The sequence below is a fragment of the Pristis pectinata genome, chromosome 5 (assembly GCF_009764475.1).
Source record: "Pristis pectinata isolate sPriPec2 chromosome 5, sPriPec2.1.pri, whole genome shotgun sequence".
In the NCBI taxonomy this organism is placed as follows: Eukaryota; Metazoa; Chordata; class Chondrichthyes; order Rhinopristiformes; family Pristidae; genus Pristis; species Pristis pectinata.
The window spans coordinates 80782734-80807967 of NC_067409.1; the positions used below are offsets into that span (position 1 = coordinate 80782734).

At 37.5% G+C, this 25234-nt stretch overlaps 1 protein-coding gene and 1 long non-coding RNA gene across 2 annotated transcripts in view; one reads left to right on the forward strand and one right to left on the reverse strand.

The window, feature by feature from the left end:
• The window catches only part of cdkal1 (CDK5 regulatory subunit associated protein 1-like 1), a gene marked incomplete at its 5' end in the record, with an annotated part of 448677 nt that overhangs the window by 218532 nt on the left and 204911 nt on the right, over positions 1-25234 (forward strand). The gene's annotated exons all lie outside the window — the stretch shown is intronic.
• On the reverse strand, positions 14316-20737 carry LOC127570389 (uncharacterized). Its single transcript, XR_007956356.1, has 3 exons — positions 20474-20737; positions 19057-19097; positions 14316-14720 (listed from the first exon to the last, which is right to left on the reverse strand). It is a non-coding gene; the product is annotated as an uncharacterized LOC127570389 (long non-coding RNA).

The following is a 25234-nucleotide window of genomic DNA, read 5'->3' on the forward strand; positions in this document are numbered from 1 at the left end:
ATTTTTGCCATTCTTGTACAAAAAGTTCCTCAAGACTCCTAACCAACTCTGCAGTAATTTTTGTGTGGCAGTAAATAGGGGCACACATTTAGAATTCAAAATAGGACATGGTGACATATTTGAAAAGAATTGTGAACAGTTTTGAATTTGAATGTCAGTGGTTTAGGACTCTCTTGGTGGAGCTAGATGGAGTAGGTTGCATCTTGGCACTGCTCCACTCACTCTCTAATTTTTTGTTCACCTCCCTCTTAATATCTATGCTAAAGTTTTAATAAGACTTTTATAATACTTGTATAAGATTGGATTTTGATTTTTAACTGCGGGAAATGAACACCAGAGCTAAAGGTGCAGCTGAAAGCAAGGGGTATGGAGAACCTCAACTTACTTCGGAAGCTATATCTAAACTCCTGGAAAAAAAACTTGATCAGAAATTTTCCACTCTGGAAACACTGTTAAAGGAGATTGAAGACAGACTAACAACACTTAAACAGGAAAATGTTAAACAACAGAAATTAATTGCTGAACTGGATGAAGATGGCAAAAAGAGAGATCGTAGACTGAGCTCGTTGGAAAAGGATTTAACTTCAACTACCCAAATACTGGAACAGCAAAGACAGAAGATTATTGATTTAGAAAGTCGAAGTCAGAGGAACAATTTGCGGATCATTGGCCTTCGTGAAGATGCCGAAACTGGTAATCCTATTGAATTCTTTACCAAACTTCCAATGGATGTGTTTGACTCTGAAATTTTCTCTGTACGTCCCACACTTGATCGTGCTCACCGAGCGTTAAGACCAAAACCTCCGGCAGAGCAAAAACCACGGCCAGTAATACTGAGATTTCACTATGTGACTACTAAAGAGCATTTGATTCGAATTGCTCGTCATCAAGGAATGATCCAATACAAAGATTGGAAGTTTCGTCTGGTTGAAGATTACAGTCCAGAAGTTACGAAAGAGAGATTGCGTTATAAACTGATTATGTTGCGGCTTTATCAAGAGAAGTATCAACCTGCATTGCTGTTTCCAGCTCGTCTGAGGATTGTATTCCCTGACAAATCACATAAATGGTTTAATTCTGTGGATGAAGCTGAAGAATTTCTCAAAGATTAACTTTTGACTCCAGATGGTTAATAAATGTGTTATTCTTTGATTTTTACACCTATTTGGTCTACAAGGTAATAACTAACTCACAGATTTGAATGTTTTATATCCGGAGATCTTTTCTGCCCTTTGTTAACACTTTTGTGTTTGGTTCTGGAATATGGATACTTATCATGTTTCTATTTTACAATTTTTTCCCTTTTATTATTTTACTTTAATATTTTTAATTGTTTATTTTTGTAATAATTAAGAGTCTGATTGGGTGATTGTTTTATTTTGAAAGTATTTTTCAATGTCGACTGTCAGTATTTTTAACTGCGTAGAATTTTCTCAGCGAGCCGTTTTCTCTCAATGTTTATATTTCCAAAAAGTTTTTGATACTTGTATCTCCATGTTTTGACTACTGGTGGTGTTTTGCATTCCTTTTACCTTGGAGATTTGCCACCAAAAGAGGTGGGGTTAAGGGATTTAGTAAGTAGCATTCTGGCTGTCTATTGGCCAGTTTTCGGGCTTTTGTGGGTGGGGCTGTTTTTAGTTTAGTTTTTTCCTTCTGGACTGATTTAAAACTACAGATATGTCCGCATTGTCGTCATATCCGGCTCCTCTTTAAACTCTTTGTCCTCTTCCTATTAATGAGTCTCCTGTGAAGCAAGGTTAACCCTTTACACACCATATGTTTTAGTTTATTAAAATGGTTGATATGATTAATTTTGTTTCATGGAATACAAATGGTTTAAATAATCCAATTAAGCGGAAGAAGACCTTTAAAGTTTTTCATGGATTGAATGCTTAGATTGTTTTTGCTCAGGAGACTCATAGTAGGAGAGAGGATTATCAGCACTTTTTGAGATTTTGGAGGGGTCAACAGTTTCATTCTAATTCACAAGTGAAGGTGAAAGGAGTCTCTATTTTTATAGACTCCTCAATTTCATTTGTTCATCATGAAACAATCTCAGACCCGAATGGTAGATTTTTACTAATTACTGGCGTACTTCATTACAAAAAAGTTGTTATGGTTAATGTTTATGCACCTAACATTGATCATCCCGAGTTCTTTAAACATTTACTTGCATCATTTCCTAATTTAAAAGAATATATGTTGATTATGGGTGGAAATTTCAATTGTTGTTTAAACCCTTCGATGGATAGGTCTGCGTCGAATCAAGTACTTCCAAACAAATCTGCTGTTTTTTATTAATTCCTTTTTAGTTGATTCTGGAATTTTAGAAGTTTGGAAATTTCTACACCCATATGATAAAAAGTTTTCATTCTTTTCTCATGTCTATCACAACTACTCTAGAATTGATTACTTCTTTATCGACTCTCGATTAGCTCCATCTGTTATTGACTGTAAGTATGATGCAATTGCAGTTTCTGATCACGCGCCATTGAAATTATCAATCAAATTAGTGGACGTAGCCTCTGGTGCAAGACAATGACGATTCAATTCTTCTCTACTTCAGGATTTAAACTTTGTTAATTTTATTAAAGAACAGATTTCCTTCTTCTTCTCAACTAATTCTATGGAAGAAATCTCCAGTGGGATATTATGGGATACCTTTAAAGCTTATATCCATGGTCAAATTATCTCATACTCTGCTGGATTGAAAAAACGAACTAATAATGAATTACGTATATTGGTTGAAAAGATTAAAGAAATCGATAAAAACTACTCTGTTGCTCCCAATGTGGAGCTTTATAAAAAGAGAATTGAACTTCAATTGCAACACAGTTTATTATTAACATCTCCAATTGAATATCAACTACTCAAAACTAGAAATCAATTTTATATACATAGTGATAAATCCGGTAAATTATTGGCCAACCAACTGAAAGCTGCTTCGACTAAATGTCAGATTATTAAAGTTCATAAACGAGATGCTAATTGCATGGTGGACCATGATCAAATTAATAAATCTTTTCAAGAATTTTATACTTCTTTATATCAATCAGAATTTCCTGAGGATTCTACATCAATGCATGATTTTTTAAGGAAATTGAAGATTCTGAAATTTATCACTTAATGAACATTTAATATAAGATGCACCCATTTCGGAGGAAGAAATAAAGAAAGCAATTTCTTCAATGAATTCAGGTAAAACACCTGGTCCTGATGGGTATACAGTTGAATTTTTTAAATCTTTTTCTGATCTTTCTCCTTGGTTAGGTAAAATTTTTAAAGATGCCCTATCAGTAGGTGAATTACCACAATCCTTTTATGAGGCATCTATCTCTTTAATTCTTAAAAAGGATAAAGATCCTACTGAATGTGCATCTTACAGACCTATCTTTTTATTGAATGTGGACTCCAAAATTTTTTCCAAAATATTGGCTTCTAGACTGGAAAAGGTACTTCCACAAATTATTTCTGATGACCAGAGAGGATTTATTAAAAATCAGTATTTGCATTTTAATATTAGGTTAATGAATATTGTATATACCCCTTCATCTACAATTCCAGAATGTGTTACCTCGCTTGATGCTGAGAAGGCGTTTGATAGAGTCAAATGGCTATATTTATTTAACACGAGAAATTTAATTTTAGCCCAAATTTTATATCTGCGATTAAATTAATATATCATATACTTTTGGCTTCAATACTTAGTAATAATCGGAGATCCCCCCCTTTTCAGGCTTTTTCAAAGCACTAGACAGGGCTGTCCTTTAAGTCCTTTATTATTTGATATTGCCTTGGAACCCTTGGCAATTGCCTTTCGGGACTCTTCTAACATATTTGGTATTACTCGTGGAAAGGGGATGCATAAAATATCACTATATGCAGATTATCTGTTACTTTATATCTCTAACCCTGAGAAATCTATTCCTGCAGCATTATCTCTGCTTGCTCAGTTTAGTGTTTTTTCTGGTTATAGATTAAATCTTAGTAAGAGTGAGTTTTTCTCATTAAATATGCAAGTCCCAATCTATAGGCAATTACCATTTAGATTAGTGACTGATTATTTTACTTATTTGGGTGTTAAAATTACCAAGAAACATAAGGACTTATTCAAAGTTAACTTTTTACCCTTAATCGATCATGTTAAACAATTGCTTACTAAATGGTCCCATTGTCTCTATCATTGATTGGTTGAATTAATGTGGTTAAGATGAATATTTTACCAAAACTTTTGTATTTATTCCAGGTGGTTCCAACCTTCATCTCGAAATCCTTTTTTGATACTATCGATTCTAAAATTCTTTCATATATATGGCAGAATAAAAACCCAAGGTTAAGTAAGAAATATTTACAGAAATTAAAAAAGGATAGCGGTATGGCTTTGCCTAACTTCAGATTTTACTACTGGGCAATTACTATTAGATACTTAACTTTTTGGACACAAGATTTAGATGTAATTCAATATCCCCGATGGGTGTATCTTGAGCATGAGTCTGTGTAAGGGTTTTCATTAGCTTCTATTTTAGGAGCCTCGCTCCCTTTTGCACTTACAAAATTGAGTAAACAAATGATTAACCCAATAACTAAACATACAATACGAATATGGTTTCAATTTCGTAAATTTTTTGGATTGAATAAATTCATTTTATCAAGTCCTATCCAATCCGATTTTTTCTTTCAACCATCCAGAATTGATTTAGCTTTTTCTTTATGGAAAATGAAGGGAATAACATGCTTTTGTGATCTATTCATTGATAATTGTCTTTTGTCTTTTGAACAGTTGTCTAATAAATACAATTTGCTTGGATCACATTTTTTTTCGATATTTACAGATTAGAAATTTTTTTTTAGAAGTTATTTTACCTACTTTTCCGATACCACATAAAATTGAAATTACTGAAAAAATTCAGGTTTTAATCCTTATCAGAGGGGCTTGATAGCAATAATTTATGATCTGATTATGAAAATACATCAAGAGACAGTTGATAAAATTAAGAATGAATGGGAAAGAGAACTTCGGATACTTTTACCTTTACAGACATGGAATAAAATTCTCCAATTAGTTAATACATCTTCAATGTGCGCTGGACATTCTTTGATACAGTTTAAGGTGGTTCACAGGACCCATTTGTCTAAGGATAAGTTAGCCCGTTTTATCACCATATAAATCCTATATGTGACAGATGTAATTTGGAGGTGGCTTCCCTGACACACATGTTTTGGTCCTGCCCTGTTTTAGAAAAATATTGGAAAGACATTTTTAATATTATTTCAATTGTATTGAATTTTGATTTGCAACCTCATCCTATTACTGCAATTTTTGGGTTACCAATGATGGATTCCGGCCATCTATTCGTTTCAGCTTGTCGTATGATTGCATTTGTTACATTAATGGCCAAGAGATCCATTCTATTTAAATGGAAGGATCCTATACCTCCTACCACATTTGAATGGTTTTCTCAAACTATAACATGTTTAAACTTAGGAAAAATTAGGAGTGGTACTGTTGATCCTTCACTTAAATTTGAGGAAATTTGGAGTCCATTTATTTAGTGTTACCATATGATGTCAGCAGACCTTTTTCGAATCCCTTTCAATAACCTTTTATTTGAATATATAGAGGAGCGGAGCTAACGACATAATGATGTTTTTTAACCAAAGAAATAACAGTCCAGCTTTTTGTTTTGAAGTTTTTGGTTTGCTTTTGTTTATTATTATTTTTTTTAATTTGGGGGTTCCCTTTTCATATAATTAAATTTCTTTTCAACTTCTTTTGTATCATGCTCACTTAGTAAGAGATTGGGAGGTTCAGATCATATAGCTTACTCCCTGTGTTTGTATATGTCAACTGTTATTATTGTAATCCCGATCTCTTCGCACCATGTGTATAATCACTATTGCTATGTGTATTAATTTGAAATTTAATAAAAAGATTGAAAAAGAAAAAGAATGTCAGTGGTTTAAATAATTAATGGTCTTATGAATATTGGGATTTTGTTTTACTTTCTGCCGTGTATGCATCTCATACTACATGTACCATGTGCTCAAGGAAGTTTAGTTAAGCCTTTGTTCTGGTGGTGTTTATTTCCTGGTGTGGCAGAAGTCTTTCATGTGTCAGTCTCAGGGTATCAGTTCTTGTGCTGCAGTGATGAGTACAGCAGCATGCCAGTCAATAACAGTCTTGTTTCAAAACAAGAAGGGGGAAATGGATTCCTACTAGCTTTCAAGGGTTCCTTTTTAAATCCATTTTTAAGAACTTAAAAAATTGTACTTGAAAAGCCTTGCTGCAATAAAACTATTAGGGCTAATTAAAAGCACATTATAACATCTGCAAATAAATAAAAGGATGAAACTGAAGTAAAATAACCGTAGATAAGCACTCATGTTCCCCATTCCCCAGGCCAAGAATATCCAATGAAGAAAATGGATCTCTGATCCTATGCTAGATTTGACTGGTATAATGAGTAGCATAACAAATGAGAGACAAATTCCCTTCTGTCTTGCTGGGGAATTTCAGCAAGACAGGACTCTGCAGCTGGACTCTTATAGCCCACGGTCAGAGTAAAGTAGCAGAGGTGACGTCCATTTCTCAGTTTATCCCAGATTAATAACTGATCCAGGGTTATTAGTATGGGAACAGCTGAATACCAGTGATTTCTTCTGGATCCATTTGCCACAGCTAGCATGATTTAGTACCTTTTTTTAAGAATGTTATGAATACTATTCCTCTTTCTCCCTTTCGTGTTTCTTTTTCTTGGTTATTGTTTAAGCTCTTGCTATGTCTTACATTGCCTTCTGCTTTTCTCCATGTCCCTTGATAAGTGGAAGTCAGTGGAGTTAATGGAACTAAATTTCAGAAGCAGAGTGGAATGGCAGCTGCTGTTATATTAGCACGGCCAGTGATGAACTTTTGGGCAATTAAATGTTAACTGGCCATAGTAGAAAGATTGAGGCAGTGTGAGTAACTGCTTTTATTATTTTAAAGGTCATATGTTAAATACTAAAGAGAAACTAGACTTCTACTTGAGATCTGCACATTCAGTATTTCCACTCTGGCCAAATTTGTAACTTTACACTGTATTTCAGTTCATTCCAATTATGGCCACTGTGCAACTTAACTCTGTGATCACTCTTGGATATTTCATCACAGGTGCATATGCTTAGTATGTACAAGTCTAATCATAGAGGAGGAAATTGTTGATAGGTTTAATGTAGCTATGTTTTTGTAGAGGAGTGCAAAAGAGACAGAAAATCAATGTGCATAACTGCACAAAGCAAAGCCTTGCATTTATATACTATCTTTCATGACCTCAGAATGATTGAAAGCGCATTATAACTAATGAAGTATGTTTGAAATTTTAATCATTGATGTAATGTAGGAAATGTGGCAAATATTTAATGAATAGGATGCTCCTATGAACAAGTCACGGTTTGATTGCTCTGAGAAGATTGTTTTATTGAAAGAATAGCACATTCAAAGGTGAGTTGCTTTCCTTTCATCACTTTTTATGTCTATTCGATTTATATTCTAATGGGTTGTACTTAAACTACAAAGGCCAAGGAATCTAAGATAGCTTTAAAGGTTTGCAGTTAAATTGTTGAATATCTTATTAGCATACCATTAAAAATTGTCCAAGGCCGCTGCAGTGTCCGTAGATGGTTGTTACAAAGCCACCCTAGCGAAGGATTCTTGCATTAAGCCAAAGAAATTTAATATGCGCTTGCTGTAAGACTTTATTTATTACTGCATGGTAGAAGAAATGATTGATTCAGGATGGCCATCATTGTTTCTGATATGATGCAAAAAGTCAGGACAAAGAGTTGCAAGACGTGGAGTCGAAGTGACCAGCACGAGTCTTCTCAGAGCTGTATTATTTAGATTAAAACTAATATATAACAGGGAATGAATGGTAAATATGCCATAATGGATACAAGTGGGTGAAAGAGTTAACAAATGAAGACTTGTATATTGTTCCCATGAGGGTAGAAACATGGTAAAATATTGATACATGAATCAAAATGGAAACAGGGCTACATGGTAGAAATTGATATTTGTAGCTGAATATTGCATTTGCATGCAAGGCTCTTTATAGTTTCAAAATAACATGTAAATAAGAATAAATAGAATTTAATAATCTTGCAAATGATATGTTTGCTGTATGTAAATGAATTCGAGGAGCAGTCATAATGAATATTCCAGCAAAAATATTGCATGCTTTACTCTAGAAACAGCATGAATATAAACCAGGACAGGGAATCAGCAGTTGAAAATTGATCTCCTAACACAGTGCAATTGGAAGATGTGAGAGTTGTGATGTCACTCAAAACATTTGTTGGTATCCATAAAGAGGAAAGACTCGATGACAGTCTGTTATTTTTGGTATCATAACTATTAAAACAAACTTGAATTGGAAGAGTGCTAATGCTACCAAGAGGAAAGAAATATTGCAGTGATTCAGCAAGGCACGTAGTGTTAGACAGTTTTCTGTTTGGTGTCAGGTCCCCTGCCAATGACTTGCAATACCATCTGCTGTGCACAGCAGTCCCAAGAGCATTATTTAATTTCAGTGCTGGATTGCTTTGTTTTAGAAGGCCAATATTAACTGTGGCCCTTATGAGTTCTGCACAAAATACCAATAAAGGATTTTATCTAGTTTTTACAACTAATTGAGGTATTTATTCAAATAGTTGCCATAGGCTACAAGAGATGGGACCTATCAGATGTGTCTAAACCTTGCTTCATGAATATTACTGCTTAATTAAACCGTCAGTTATATTCCATCTTATGGCTGTAATTACTCTTATGGACATTATAATCTAATCAGAAATCATTTCTCATGTCCTTTGGTCTTTGGAGATGTTTAATTTAGCTGATGATCAAATCTTCGAGAGCTCTCTGTAGTTCTGGAGAAATGCAAGTACAGTTGCCATTGCTTTCCATGGATCTGCTTCTCAAAAATCAAATTCTAGACACTTATTGAGTTGGTATTATACAATGTAAACAGGTGGAACTGATCCAACATATAATTTTTTGCTTTTTATAAAAAAACATTTTTCATCATTTAGGTGGAGGATATTCTCCTGTTAGGTATTTAGTAATATTCAAGAAAATTTAAAACAAAAAAATTCCTGCATGTGCTGTTACTATTTGCATCATTCAGTCTCTTGATCTTCATCCTATCACAGACATTCCCTTTGTTCATTGGTCTGAAACATTAAGTCTGCTTTCCTCTTGGATCTTGCCTAACCTGCTGAGTATTTCCACCATGTTCTGTTTTCAAAACCCAAACACTGATTTTTAAAAAATAGCCTTCTATTTGCTTTTACAAATAAAGCAAACACAATATTATGAATATTAAATTAAATGATTACCAATGATATCAGCAAGAGTAAAACCTTAAGAAGAATTACCAAGGAATAATGTATCAAAAATCCCTGAATAGAAGTTGTGGGAAAGCGAAAAAAAATCTCACTTCCAAGAATTAACAATGCCCTATGAAAATATAAAACAAAAATTGTTTTGTTTTGACAGCTTTATTTTTTATTTAAGGGATTTCACTTGCAAAGCGAGGTTCCTTTATTCTGCCTCTTAATGTAAGGCTTCCAAATCCTCTGTGTGGCCAATTATGAATATGTATAAAGGAAATTGTTAACCCTCCCAGCCAAGAGTGGTCTTACTGTTCTTTTTAAAAGAAATTTGAATTTTAGTAATGAAATACTGTTAAATAGAATCTTTATTGTAAGTGTAGCTTGACTGCATTGTCTGTTTTAGATTCTTTCAAATAGGTCTTCAGGAATCTCTCTTTAATTATCTTAATGTGTCTGTTTTTGTTTAAGAATTTATCAAATTTAAAGTGTTGCTCTAATTTGCTATGTTTCAGTTGAAGGAGAATGTCAATGACAAATGGCCAGTGTCTGACAAACATCAGTTTTGTTGAATTTTACCCACGTCCTTGGGAGCTGAAGTTGGTGATGTGGTTCACGAAATGGACTAATGAACATTGCAAATGGTTACCATTCTGTTCTTTTTCTGGGTGATTTCTAATAAAGAATGAAAATATGCAAATTATTGAAAAAGAAAGCAATTTCTTTCACTGCACATGCCAATTGAACTTAAAATCTTGGACTTTCGACAAAACATCACAGCACCAAATTGTTTTTTGAAGGGGTGGCTGGCAGGTATCCATTTTTTCATACTTCCTTGTTAAATGTTCCATTTATTTTAAGCCAAACCTAGAGTACGTGCATTTTTTTTCAAAAAAAAATTATAGTGAATTAAGAAATGTAATTTATAGGGAGCATTATGCAGTTCATTTACATAGTGCAGTCCTGAAGGTTATAAGGGGTAGGTGGCAAATCACAACTTTCTGTAACGATTTCATTTTCACTTTCATCCAAAATTCCCAGAATAACAAAGTTCTCTGAATAATGACAGCAGGGTATGATTGTTCCTTGCCACATTTCCATCTGTAATTTCCATTAAATATATGGATACAGAAATGTACAATAGAAATATAAAAATGCAACGAAGTATTACTTGGGAAATGGGATTGCATTATAGTTAGACTTCCCTGAATTATTCCCAACACCTAAACTACTTCACTTGATTTTTTTACTTCCCATGAGAGATTGAATTGTTATGTGGTTTTAAAAAAATGGCAGTTATGCACTTCCTATCAACAACTTCCATTAGACAATAGACAATAGGAGCAGAAGTAGACCATTCGGCCCTTCGAGTCTGCACCGCCATTTTGAGATCATGGCTGATCCTCAACAATCAATATCCCGTTCCTGCCTTGTCCCCATATCCCTTGATTCCCCTATCTACAAGAAAACTATCTAGCTCCTTCTTGAAAGTGCCCAGAGAATTGGTCTCCACTGCCCTCTGAGGCAGTGCCTTCCACAAATTCACAACCCTCTGGGAGAAGAAGTTTTTCCTCACCTCTGTCCTAAATGGCCTAGCCCTTATTCTTAAATCATGCCCCCTGGTCCTGGTCTTCCCCAACATCTGGAACATATTTCCTGTCTCCATCTTGTCCAATCCCTTAATAATCCTGTATGTTTCAATCAGATCCCCTCTCAATCTTCTCAATTCCAGCGTGTACAATCCCAGTCTCTCCAACCTCTCAGCATAAGACAGTCCTGACATCCCCGGAATTAACCTCGTAAACCTACGCTGCACGCCCTCTATAGCCAGGATATCCTTCCTTAACCCTGGAGACCAAAACTGTACACAATACTCCAGGAGTGGTCTCACCAGGGCCCTGTACAAATGCAAAAGAATCTCTTTGCTTTTGTACTCAATTCCCCTTGTAATACAGGCCAACATTCCATTAGCCTTCATCACTGCCTGCTGCACTTGCTCATTCACTTTCAGTGACTGATGAACAAGGACTCCTAGATCCCTTTGTATTTCCCCCTTACCTAACTCCACACCATTCAGATAATAATCCGCCTTCCTGTTCCTGCTCCCAAAGTGGATAACCTCACACTTATCCACATTAAACTTCATCTGCCAAGTATCTGCCCACTTACCCAACCTATCCAAATCACCTTGAATTCTCCTAACTTCCTCTACACATGTCGCACTGCCACCCAACTTTGTATCATCAGCAAACTTGCTAATGTTATTCACAATGCCTTCATCTGAATCATCAACATAGATCGTAAACAGCTGCGGTCCCAGCACCGAGCCCTGTGGCACCCCACTAGTCACGGCCTGCCATTCTGAGAAACATCCATTCACCCCTACCCTTTGTTTCCTATCCGCCAACCAGTTTTCTATCCATGTTAATACCCACCCCCCAATTCCATGAGCCCTAATTTTACCCACCAATCTCCTGTGCGGCACTTTATGAAATGCCTTCTGAAAGTCGAGGTATACAACATCCACTGAATCTCCCTCGTCTATTTTCCTGGTTACATCCTCAAAAAACTCCAGTAGATTAGTCAAGCATGATTTGCCCTTGGTAAATCCATGTTGACTCGACCTAATCCTATCATTGCTATCCAAATATGCCGCTAATTCATCCTTAATAATGGACCCTAGCATCTTCCCCACCACAGATGTTAGGCTAATTGGACGATAGTTCCCCGTTTTGTCCCTCCCTCCTTCCTTAAAAAGTGGGATAACATTAACCATTCTCCAATCCTCAGGAACTGACCCCGAATCTAAGGAACATCGGAAAATGATCACCAATGCATCCACAATTTCTAGAGCCACCTCCTTTAGTACCCTGGGATGCAGACCATCTGGACCTGGGGATTTGTCAGTCTTCAGCCCCGTTAGTCTACCCATCACCATTTCTTTCCTAATGTCAATCCACTTCAGTTCCTCTGTCACCCTCTGACTTTTGTCCATCCTTACTTCTGGGAGATTTCTTACGTCTTCCCCCGTGAAGACAGATCCAAAGTACTTATTAAATTCGACTGCCATCTCCTTGTTTCCCGTAATAATTTCACCCGATTCGGTCTTCAAGGGCTCAATATTGTTCCTAACTAACTTCTTTCCCTTCATATACCTAAAAAAAGCTTTTGCTATCCTCCTTAATATTCCTGGCTAGCTTGCCTTCGTACCTCATTTTTTCTTCCCGAATTACCTTTTTAGTTAAGTTCTGCTGCACCTTAAAAATTTCCCAATCTTCTATCTTCCCACTCAGCTTGGCTCTGCCACACTTCTTTCTTTTTAACACAATGCTATCTCTGACTTCCTTTGTCAGCCACGGTGGCCCCTTTTCCCTCTTTGAGTCTTTCCTTCTCTGGGGAATAAACTGATCCTGCACCTTGTGCATTATTCCCAAGAATACCTGCCATTGTTGTTCCACTGACAATTCTGCTAGGATGCCCGCCCAGTCAACTTTAGCCAGCTCCTCCCTCATGGCTCCATAGTCTCCTTTGTTCAACTGCAAAATTGACCCTTCTGATTTGCCCTTTACCCTCTCCAATCGCAGATAAAAACTTATCACGTTATGGTCACTACCTCCCAATGGCTCCTTTACTTCGAGTTCTCTTATCAAATCCTGCTCATTACACAGCACTAAATCCACAATAGCCCTCTCCCTGGTCGGCTCTCATACCAGCTGCTCCAAGAATGCATCCCGGAGGCACTCTATAAACTCCCTTTCCTGGGGTCCAGTACCAGCCTGATTTTCCCAGTCCACTTGCATATTGAAATCCCCCATAACTACTGTGACATTACCCTTGCCACATGCCAACATTAACTCACTATTCAGCTTGCACCCAATATCCATGCCACCATTCGGAGGCCTGTAGATAACACACATTAGGGTCTTTTTGCCCTTACGGTTCCTCAGTTCTATCCACACTGACTCTACTTCTCCTGATTCAATGTCCCCCCTTGCAAGGGACTGAATCTCACTCCTCACCAACAGGGCCACCCCACCCCCTCTGCCCACCCTCCTGTCCTTACGATAGCATATATACCCTTGAAAATTCATTTCCCAGGTCTGATCTCCCTGCAGCCATGTCTCCGTTATCCCAACAACATACTTACCCATTCGTGTCTGAGCTTCAAGCTCGCCTACCTTATTCCTGACACTCCGTGCATTCAGATATAGGATTTTTAACCCATTTCTCCTCTCTCCATTCGTATTAATGTTCCAAAATTGTGTAGTTCCTACCTGTCCTCTACCCTCCATCTCGCTATCCTCTCTCTCATTCTGGATCCCCTCCCCCTGCAAATTTAGTTTAAACCCCCCCGAGCAGCATTAGCAAACCTTCCTGCAAGAATGTCAGTACCCCTCCAGTTCAGGTGTAAACCGTCCCGTTGGAACAGATCCCATCTTCCCTGGAACAAATCCCAATTATCCATAAACCTGAAGCCCTCCCTCTCGCACCATCCCCTCAGCCACGTATTAATCTGCCTAATCTTCCTATTCCTCTCCTCACTCGCATGAGGCACAGGTAGCAATCCTGAGATTGTTACCCTGGATGTCCTGCCCCTCAACCTAGCACCTAACCCCCTGAACTCCTTACGCAGGACCTCCTCTCTTTTCCTGCCCATGTCGTTAGTCCCTACATGGATCACAACATCTGGGCTCACGCCCTCCTGAGAATAAATTATGAAGTCTACATTTATGATAAAAGCCATCCAGGGTAAAATTGTTGCAATGCACTCTCCAATTAGTGGAATAAAATAAAGATGGGAGTTTATATGACTTAAGCATAGGAGCTACTGTTGTAGTCCAGTTATTCCCAGCGTCATCTGAAGATTACACTTGATCTTAATTCACCTCGTGAAACCCTGCAGGAGATTGATGAGTTACTTAAAATATTACGGTGATTTATAACAACACTTGATTTGTCTAGCACCCTACTAATGATTGGATATTTAGATGTCAACAAGATTGTAAAATCGAGTGTGTAAGTAGATTTTCAAGGAATTTACTGAGGGTGTATTAAAAGAGTATGACTTGCTTACTAATATGTTTATTCATAAGTCTTGCCAAACTGTAGGTTGTGGCATTGGACTGGCCTGTCCTCCAGTATCAGGCCTAGTCCCCACACTTAGCATTACTACCATCCTCCCACAACCCGTTGCAATTTTTCTGCACATAATTCCGATGGTTTGATTGTAAAGGCCCACGGTACTTGCTTGATCTGTTGCCAACCAGGAACTGCCGATAAAGACACAAATTTCAATTGCTCCATTGTAAGTTTTTGAACCTTGTGATCTGGCAGCAAGTTTTCAATAATGTGTGCTGTTGGTGAGAAGAGCAGCTCTGAGTCATATAACTTTAGTAAGTGATACGTGACACATAATGTTAGAAATGCATATAATGAAAGAAAATTAAACAAATACAAAAGTTTGACCACTATGGAATTAAATAATAAAGTGAAGAATGGTATTCAAAGGTAAAAGTTACCTCATACTGGGAGGTAGCATTTCAAAAACAAATCATTGATTTGACAGTATATGTTTAAGCATTCCAATTTTAACATGAATGTCAGTGGGGCAGAAGTATTTACTCATAAAAGCAGAAGAACCATAGATACTGGAAATCTAAAATTAAAACAAAAAGCTGGGAGTACTTGCATCAGGCAGCTTCTGTGGAGAGAAAGCAAAGCTAATGTTTCAGCTCGATATTCTTTCATTATTACAAATGCTGCCTGACTGCTGACTGTTTACAGCATTATCAGTTTTTATTTAAAAGATTAATCATGATGCTCTGAACTAGCATTTTTTTGTTGCCTGCCTATCATCGTTCCATGTAATAACTTTTCACAGAGAGATGAATTTCATATTCGGGTTCAGTTCATCAACACTTAGACATCTTTATTACTATAGTGCACCTTCTGGTGTGACACACATAGGGGTCTTTGTTATCTGAAACAAGAAGCAATTACACCTTCCCTCTGACAAGTCAGCTGCTTCACATGTACTCCTGTGGGAAAAGAGGTATTGAGGGACAGCCAAAAAAACACATTAACTTTCTACCATTTATAGCTCAGGTTTTGTTAGTGCTGGTCAAATCATTGCATGCTCTGTTTGCCAGATTTTATTGTGCATGTTTAAGTTTAAAAAAGGTTTTCTCACTAGTTTTTGGAAGTGCAAATTGATAACAGTGCAATTAAGATACCTCAATGAACTCTCCTTAAACTGATGTGATAAGAACATAAGAAATAGCAGCAGGAGTAGGCCATCTGGCCTGTCGAGTCTGCTCTGCCATTCAGTAAGATCATGGCTGTTTGGCCATGGACTCAGATCCACCTATCTGCCTTTTCTCCTAACCCTTAATTCCCCTACTATGCAAAAATCTATCTAACTGTGTCTTAAATATATTTAATGAGGTAACCTCTACTGCTTCCCTGGGCAGAGAATTCCACAGATTCACTACTCTCTGGGAAAAGCAGTTTCTCCTCATCTCCATCCTAAATCTATTCCCCCGAATGTTGAGGCTATGTCCCCTAGTTTTTGTCTCACCTACCAGTGGAAACAACCTTCCTGCCTCTATCTTATCTATCCCTTTCATAATTTTATATATTTCTATAAGATCCCCTCTCATTCTTCTGAATTCCAGCGAGTATTGTCCCAGACATCTCAATCTCTCCTCATAGGCTAACCCCCTCATCTCCGGAATCAACCTGGTAAACCTCGTATGTACCGCCTCCAAAGCCAGTATATCTTTCCTCAAGCAATGAGACCAGAACTGCACATGGTACTCCAGGTGCAGGCTCACCAGTACCCTGTATGGCTGCAACATAACCTCCCTACTCTTAAATTCAATCCCTCTAGCAATGAAGGCCAACATTCCATTTGCCTTCTTGATAACCTGTTGCACCTGCAAACCAACCTTTTGCGATTCTTGCACAAGCACTCCCAAGTCCCTCTGCACCACAGCATGCTGCAATCTTTCACCATTTAAATAATAATTTGATCTTCTATTTTTCCTTCCAAAGTGGATGATCTCACATTTACTGCCATTCTGCCGGACCCTTGCTCGCTCACTTGACCTATCTATACCTCTCTGCAGACTCTCCGCGTCCTCTGCACAATTTGCTTTTCCACTCAATTTAGAGTCATCAGCACACTTAGATATGCTACACTCAGTCCCCTCTTCCACATCGTTAGTATATATCGTGAACAGTTGTGGGCCCAACACCGACCCCTGTGGCACCCCCCCCCCCCCTCACCACTGATTGCCAACCAGAGAAACACCCATTTATCCCAACTCATTGCCTTCTATTGGTTAACGAATCCTCTATCCATGCTAATATATTACCCCCAACTCCAGGCATCCTAATCTTATGGATAAGTCTTTTATGCAGCACCTTATGGAATGCCTTCTGGAAATCCAAGTATACAACATTCACCTGTACCCTCAATCCATTGCACTCATTATATCCTCAAAGAACTCCAGTAAGTTTGTAAAAGAGGACCTGCCCTTCCTGAATCCATACTGCATCTGCCTGATGGAACCATTTCTATCCAAATTCCTCACTATTTCTTCCTTAATAATAGCTTCAAGCATTTTCCCGGCTACAGACGTTAAGCTACCTGGCCTATAGCTGCCTGCCTTTTGCCTACATTCTTTTTTAAACATTGGAAGACAGCAAATGTTATGCCAGTCTGCCAGGACCTGCCCAGAGTCCAGAGAATTCTGGTAAATTATCACAATCGAGTCTACTGTAACTTCAGCCATTTCTTTCAGTGCATTGGGATGCATCCCATGAGGACCAGGGGACTTGTCTACCTTTAGGCCCACTAGTTTGCTCATCACTACCTCTTTGGTGACAGCAATTGTATCAAGGTCTTCACCTCCCATTGCATCCATAACATCTCTATTTGGCACATTAGACATGTCCTACGCTATGAAGACCAACACAAAATAGTCGTTCAAGGCTTCAGCCATTTTCACATTACCCAATATTAATTCCCCCTTCTCATCTTACAAGGGACCTACGTTCACTTTAGCCACCCTCTTTTGCTTTATATAATTATAAAACTTTTACTATCTGTTTTTACGTTTTGTGCTAGTTTACTTTCATAATCTATCTTCCCTTTTCTTATTGTTTGCTTAGTGGTTCTTTGTTGCTTTTTAAAGTTTTCCCAATGTTCCAGTTTCCCACTGCCCTTGGCGACTTTGTGTGCAGAAGCTTTTAGTTTGATGCTTTCTTTAATTTCCTTAGTTATCCAAGGCTGGCTCTCCCCACCCTTACTGTTCTTGCTTTTGTTGAGCACCGTGACAAATCTCTTTGAAAGTCTTCCACTGTTCCTCAACTGTCCCACCATATAGCCTGTGTTCCCAGTCTACACTAGCCAACTCCTCCCTCATCTCGTTCTGGTCTTCTTTGTTTGGGCATAATACACTGGATTTAGATCGAACTATTGCACCCTCCATTTGTATAAGACGTTTAATCATATTATGGTCACTCTTTCCAAGAGGATCCCTAACTACAAGATGGTTAATTTTACCTGTCTCATTGCACAGGACCAGATCTAAGATAGCAATATCCCTGGAAGGTTCACTAATGTGCTGTTCAAGAAAGCTATCACAGATGCATTCAATGAAGTCCTCCCCAGGACTGCCTCGACCAACTTGATTTGCCCAATCTATGTGGAAGTAGAAGTCCCCCATGACAACTGCTATTCCATTCTTACATGCATCAGATATTTCTTGGTTTATTGCCTATGCCATTGTAATGTTGTTATTCGGTGGGCTATAGACAGCTCCCACCAATGATTTTCTTTTCCCTTTACTATTCCTAGTCTCTACCCAAATAGATTCAACATTCTGCTCCTAGATCTTATATTGTCTCTCACTGTAGCCCTTATTTCATTCTCAATTAAGAGCACTACCCTACCTCCCTTACCTTCCTGCCTATCCTTCCGTATTACCTGATATCCTTGGATATTTAATTCCCAATCATCTCTACCCTGCAACCACGTTTCTGTAATGTCCACTAAATCATACCCCTTTGTACTGATTTATGCCACAAGTTCGCTGACCTTGTTTCGAAAACTACGGGCATTCAGATAAAGTGCCCTTACACTCATTGTCCTTTAAGAATCTAACCTTTGTGTCCTTTGCATTTGGCTTTTCTGTACTCCACTCTTACTTTTCTCTTTCCTAACTTTTGCTCTGGTCTCTGCTTTGCTTCCCTTTGTCTTTCCCCTTGCCATATTAGTTTAAGCCCTCCCTAACAGCACTAGCAAACAATCCCCCTTTAAGTACATAAAGCAGAGGAGTTTCAATTAGAATGGAAGAATTTAGTATCAAGTCATTCATCGAAAGGGAGAGTAAAAACGGATTAAAAGAGAAGGATAAGAAAGTTTAGAAATTGCAATTAAAATGACATTCCTTTTTTCCAGTGTGGATAATTACTTTTTATTGCCATATGTTTCTGCTTTGAGTGGTCTATTGGAATTTGCTATTTAGAAATGAAGGGATGTTTGAAAAGCTCCAACAATCCACAGCCTGAAGGAATGAAAATGCACGCACTTAGTTATGACTGACTGTCATTAACAGCTATTGTGTCACAAGCAGCCTGGCTAAAGAGAGTAGTTATAAATTAACAGTTGTTGCTAATACTTACCAAAAAGTGTCAGGGAATGTGTTGAAAGTCTTAAGCCATACCTAATGTAAAAGCAAGAGAAATGATTCAGGAAAAAAAAGAAAAATCCTAGGTTTCGTATTATTCAGCTGCGAAGAGGGAAAGAAAAATCAAGACAAAGTAAAATGAAAATCATGATATGAGCTCAGGTATTCCAAACTGAGATAGGGTTAATCAGCCAGAGTATCTGGGCTGCTGCTCCAAATTAATACATAACCATTAGAAAATCAGGTTACAAGAGGCTCAAGTTTGGTATAGTGATGCCATTTACAGTCAATAGATAATGATAGTGCCCATGAAAGAGTATTTAAAAATCCACAGAATAAGCACATCAATAGACTTGCCAGCTAAAAGATAATATAGATCCTTTGATCATTGTTAATAGATTATGTTTCATTTTGACACTGAGCTTAACTTCATTTCCTTAACAGTGACAATTGTCTGGTGTATTCTCTTGAGTTTTCCGTGATGTCATCTATTTTTTCCAGTATAGATAATTAGTTCTTTCTTCCATATGCTTCTGTTTTATATGCCCTATTAGAATTTGTTGTTTTAAATGAAGGGGTAGATTTTGGCTTTTAGTAAATGAATTAGTGTTTCTGAATATTGAGAGCATTTATTGGTCATATCTAAAGATACTTCTGAGTCTCCCTTGATGCAGGTTATTCTCACAGTGGAGAGTCAGCCCTGTGAAATGCTAATCTTAATGGTAATTCAGTTAATTAAAGGAGGTTTAGCTAATTAAAGCAGAAAATGCGCGCAACATCCAAGCATCATTTGAAGTTACAATAGACATGTCTTATCACGTCAGGAGTTCTGGGATTTTATTCCTACTGCACAACTAAACCAAAGTTTAATTAGCGGGATCACCAAAATTCTATCTTTACTGAAGATTTAAGGCCTAAACCAGAACAGGTAGCAAAAGAAAGAAGTTTTGTTTAATGTCAATTGATTTTGAGAGCAAGGAGAGATGTTCTAGAAAAGTCTGACTATTTTTTATATGGTTAATAACGTTTTTTTTAGAAATTTATGGAATTATCTATCCATCTGTTTAGAAGTCCTATGTCTCACGGGCATCCTTAATGTTATAGAATGTGTAAGCCCCACTTAAAAAGCATCATAAGTGCAAAGCTAGTTTACTCAGATAACCATTATGTGTCAAATTAAACATGTTAATCTATACTAATAAATCTTCCAGTCATGAGCAAGCAAGTTATGCAAACACAATCAGTTAAATAACTCAAATTGCAGTGTCACCCATGAGGAACTAGAAACCATGACAAACAATAGCATGTTTTTTTACAGTGGAATTTGGATATTTTCCTTTCTCAATTAGGTCAATATATGTACTGTATGTAATAAAAAAAATCCAGAACTGAAGCCCAATAATAAGAGTTACCTGAAGTTGAGAACATCTGCATGGAAGTTTCCTTGTATGGACCTAGTCCTTTGCCTGAAGTTGAAGCTTCAAACCCCAAAAAAGAACTTGACATCCTGTGGTTTCTGCTTACTTTTTTTTTACTTCTTTTCATAAGTTACACAATTGTGAAAGATTCCTGTGAAGGAGGTAAAGTTTTCACCCTACCACTGTGGAACTAAAATGCTCCAAATGAACCAGGACAGAAAACTTACGCAGAACTGTTGTGAGATTAGAACAGCATGAGAAAACATCAGAACTAAAAGGAAGATTATTGCCAAATGTTTGAGTTAATTGTGCAATTTGTTCCAATGGTGGATTGGAGAACTGATGATTGCACCAGAACCAAATTCAGTTTAGTGTTCTTAAAAATCAGGAATTAGGTGCCCATACATGCATGGAGCATGGTAAAAAAAAAACTATTAATTTTGGTACCAGTCATTTGAAATTTGACAGTGTAGAAGGAAACCTTACAGGAGATGCATCATTTAGGGGTGGTGGAGAGTGAAGAGAGGATTCTTTTACTCTCAAAAACAGTGGAGACTGAAGGTTTTTGTGGGAAAAGCATAGAATGAATAAAATAAATAAAACACTTGTGATATAAGTATACTGTATATTGAAAAACAGGAAGTTAGCAGAGGGCTTCACAATTAGGCAAGAGAGAGGGACAACACACACACACACACACACACACACACACACACACACACACACACACACACAAAATTGAGAGGGAAAAGGAGGAATGCCCTTGCAGAGCATTTACCTCCCAACCATCGGCCGGGATCTCAGGTGTTTGGACAGCCTGTGGTCTCCTTTGCCATGCTATTGTCTGTTCATATCGGTCACAGAGATCATTCAGTCCCAATTTTACCAAGTATATCCTCAGCGGTAGCACCCTTACAATTCAGTGTGGAAGTAGTAGGTTCAAGTCCCATTCCAGAGACCTTACACCCAAAAATCTAGGTTGAAACACCGATCTAGTATTGAAGCTCTGCAACACTGTTGGAGATACTGTCTTTAAACTGAAACCCAGTCTCTTTCCTCAGGTAGACGCAAAAGATCCCAAGACACTATCCAAACAATACCTTGGAGTTCTTCTTTGGCATTTTGGCCAAAATGTATCCATTAATCAACTTTACTAAAATAAATTAGCTGGTCGTCATCATGTTGCCAGTCTTGCTCTGCGCCAGTTATTATCTTGCTCGATTGTTGTTTTGGGTGGCTTTGGGGCTGTATGAAATTTCAAGTATCAAATTGGGTCTGTATTGGAAAATAGTTTGGGAAGCCCTAGGCTAGAAAGAAGTGCATAAATATGTTTATAATCATTGAGAACATGAGTTTTGGGAATGAAAGAATCAAGGTAATATTGTAGCCATGCAAGTCAACATTTCTCCCTAAGATAGACACCAGATCTAACAATGTTTTCTATGTATTAATATTGATGTATTGAAAATTCAGTGAAGCCCACATACCTCAACTATATTCCTGATGTGGGTTACTGGTGGATAAAGTAATAAATGGATTTTATTCTGAACTTTTCGAAACACTGAGCGTGAGATCCAAGCCTAATACTGTTGTTACCTACCATCTACCATTTGTTGTTTGCTTGCAACAAAGATACATTCAAGTTCTGGTCAATTGTAAAAATTTTGGTTTATTTTTATCCTCTTCTAACTAATTCAGTTTGGAATATTCCCAACTGTCACTCTGCCTCATGGGGTGAACTAACTCAAGATTAGTATTTAACATTATCTTGCTGTGTAGGGAAATAAAGCACTTTTTGGAAGCTACCTTTATGGAAACATAGTGAAAAACAAGCATAGGAACCTATGTTCTGTTAATACTGTTTCTGCATTCATTACTGAAAAGATGGTGGAATGCATACTGTGTTTTCATAGAAGAAGATGTAGACAGAGCTCTATATGGTCTTCCCATCAGCAGGAATCAACTAATACCAAGTAGCAAGTTTAGCTGAGTGAGACCTATATAATCCTCCCATTTTGTTGAAATGCTCCTATTTTAATTTAACCAGGAATCTTGGGTTTGGTGGTCCTTGGTCTGACACCTCACCTGAAAGATGCCAACACTGACGACTGCCCCCAGCTTTGTTGGCCGCCAGTGGTTTTTAATGTTTCTGAAGGTCACTGAGCAAGTAAAAAATAAATCCACAATTGAACAAAAACAAATTATATAACATTTTAAATAAAAAGTATCACCAATTACAGACATTTAAATTTTTTTTTGAAAAACCTACAAGTATTTTTTGTTTAACAAGCACCTTGATTTTCGCCTTGTTTTACATCCCAACAATTCTCTGATTCTCATTGAAATCATTTTAGGGTGTGGATCCTGCACCACCTGAGAAATGGTGCAGACTCTAAGAAGCAATTCCCCAGTTGGGAATCTCAGCAAGATCCAAGTCTGCCATTGGATTCCATGGGATATCCATTAACGGATAAGGCACATGAGTAAGTTCAGAACTTCCACATCTAGGACTTGCTGATAAACTCCAGTGATTCCTTTTGGACAAGTAACATCAAAATATACTCAAGTTCTTGGAAATAACTGCTTCTGACATGGAGAGTGTCTGATCACCTCCCTTTGACTATCAATGGAATTATCTTTGCTGACCATCCCAAGCTCCTTCCCCCCACCACAATCGTCAATAACCTGGAGGTCATCATCAATCAGAAATGTAATTGGCACAACCACATGTGAACTGTGGTTGATAGAGGTCAGAATCCAAATATTCAATGGGGAATGATTCCCCACTGTTAACCCATCATTCTAAATCTACAAGGCACACATAAAGTATGTGATAGTGTATTGGGGATGTCCTTTGCATTCCTCATCTCTAGTGAAGTAACATGCAGGTCACATACACAGTGACCTCCAAAGTTGTGTTTGGCCATTCATGGTTCTTCTGAAACCATGTACATGCACCATGATTCATGACAATATTGTACTATGATATCACACTAATGCACTGCTACTACTATGACCACTATAAATTTACTAGTTTAACCAATTAACCCTGTTTTGAAGTCTCTTTGATCTTTAGAATTCCACCAGAGTTGCTTGGATTGGTGCTGGAGACTGCATAAATGTTGATGTATCCTCCATCTCTGCACTCCTTGAAAATCTTAGTTCTTGACACTTCAGTGGAATCGATTGCAGCTCATCTTTGACAATTATGGAATATGCTACAGGAGTATAGTCAAATCAAAATTTTCTTCAGTATCCCCATGGGTACCTCATTCTGTGATCGAAGGAACAACATTAAACTTCCTGAATCTCTCATCCACGTTGCAAGATAATTCTTGGGACGATACATATGCACAACCTCTCCAATATCTCTAATATCCCATTTTGTTATCTCCATCTGGCTGATTTTGTCAGTAGATAAACCTCTTCATATAATATGAACCTCTTCCTTTTTAAAGCATGAGTCACAATGTTCATTTTGTTCAATTGCCTTTTATTCACCTTCCCTTCCAGGTATAGCTGAAACAGGCTCAGATATATTCTGATTCTTTTATGCATCAACATTTCTGCAGGAGCATATCCTGCAGCATTGATCTTTTGTTCTGAAGAAAGTCTGTACATTGATGCTTCCTTGATCTTCCTTCATGACTTGCTTCTTTAGTGATGCTTTCACTGTATGTACTAATCTCTCAGTTTGAGAGTGAATGATAAGGAGATGTGAAGCAGTTTGATCCCTTTTCATTTCACAAACAGTTTGAATTGAACTAGTTGAAATTGTGAACTACTATCCAATACAATCTCTTGGGAGAACAGATGTGAGTTTTTTTTTATAGTGTGTTCAATGGTGGTCTATGATACCACATGCCTTACCTCATTTCATTTTGAATGATTGTCCACCAACACAGGGAGGTAGTTTATATGGACACACAGGGATGGTCTTGTGATTCTTGTAAATACTGATCTGAAGGAGAAAGCTGCAAGCTATTGCTTTCACATTAACATACCCAAGTGTTCTGAGTGAAGTTATTCCATTAGACTGCTTCATTGATCTTTGCATTTAACTACTCTGGCCTCATTTGATGGAGCCTTAAGTTGTGACAGTGTGTAATGTCTGTGATGGATAGAGCTTTATATTCTCATCTAAACTTATCCAAATCAGCAGAGCAATACAGAAATATCCATGTGTTTTCTTTAACGCTGGAGTCTGTACCAGGTTTGCTACTTTCACCACTGTTCCAGGAAAATCATCCCCTCCTGTCTGTAATGTGTACAGTGCATTCTCTATATTCACACTCTCCTAAACATCGATAGAAATCGCTGGCGAATGAAAATTGTTGTGTCTGTTAATTTTGGAGTAACTTTTTTACAAAGAAATTCTCCAGCCCTTTAAGTCTATCATATCACTTGTGAAATCTAGAGAGCGAGGTATTTCTCACCTGTAAAATTTTATATGGTAGTCTTGATAATTTATTCATTGTTGTATTATGTTTGAAAGCTTCATATTTTAAGCATCATCACATTGGGACAGGTGGATGGCCCACTTCTACACTCTTGAGGCCATTATTGGGGTCCAAGAATGGCCATGGTTTGGAGTCAATGACCAATATGAATTGAGTGGTCTGTCTACTAAGTACCATTGGAATCTTTTGATCCCAAATACGGTTCCCAAAACCCCCTTTTGTATTTGAGTGAAATTCTTGGTCATTGTTGAGATGTTGTTAAGGTTTAAGGGATGGAAAGAATTGCTTTTTATGG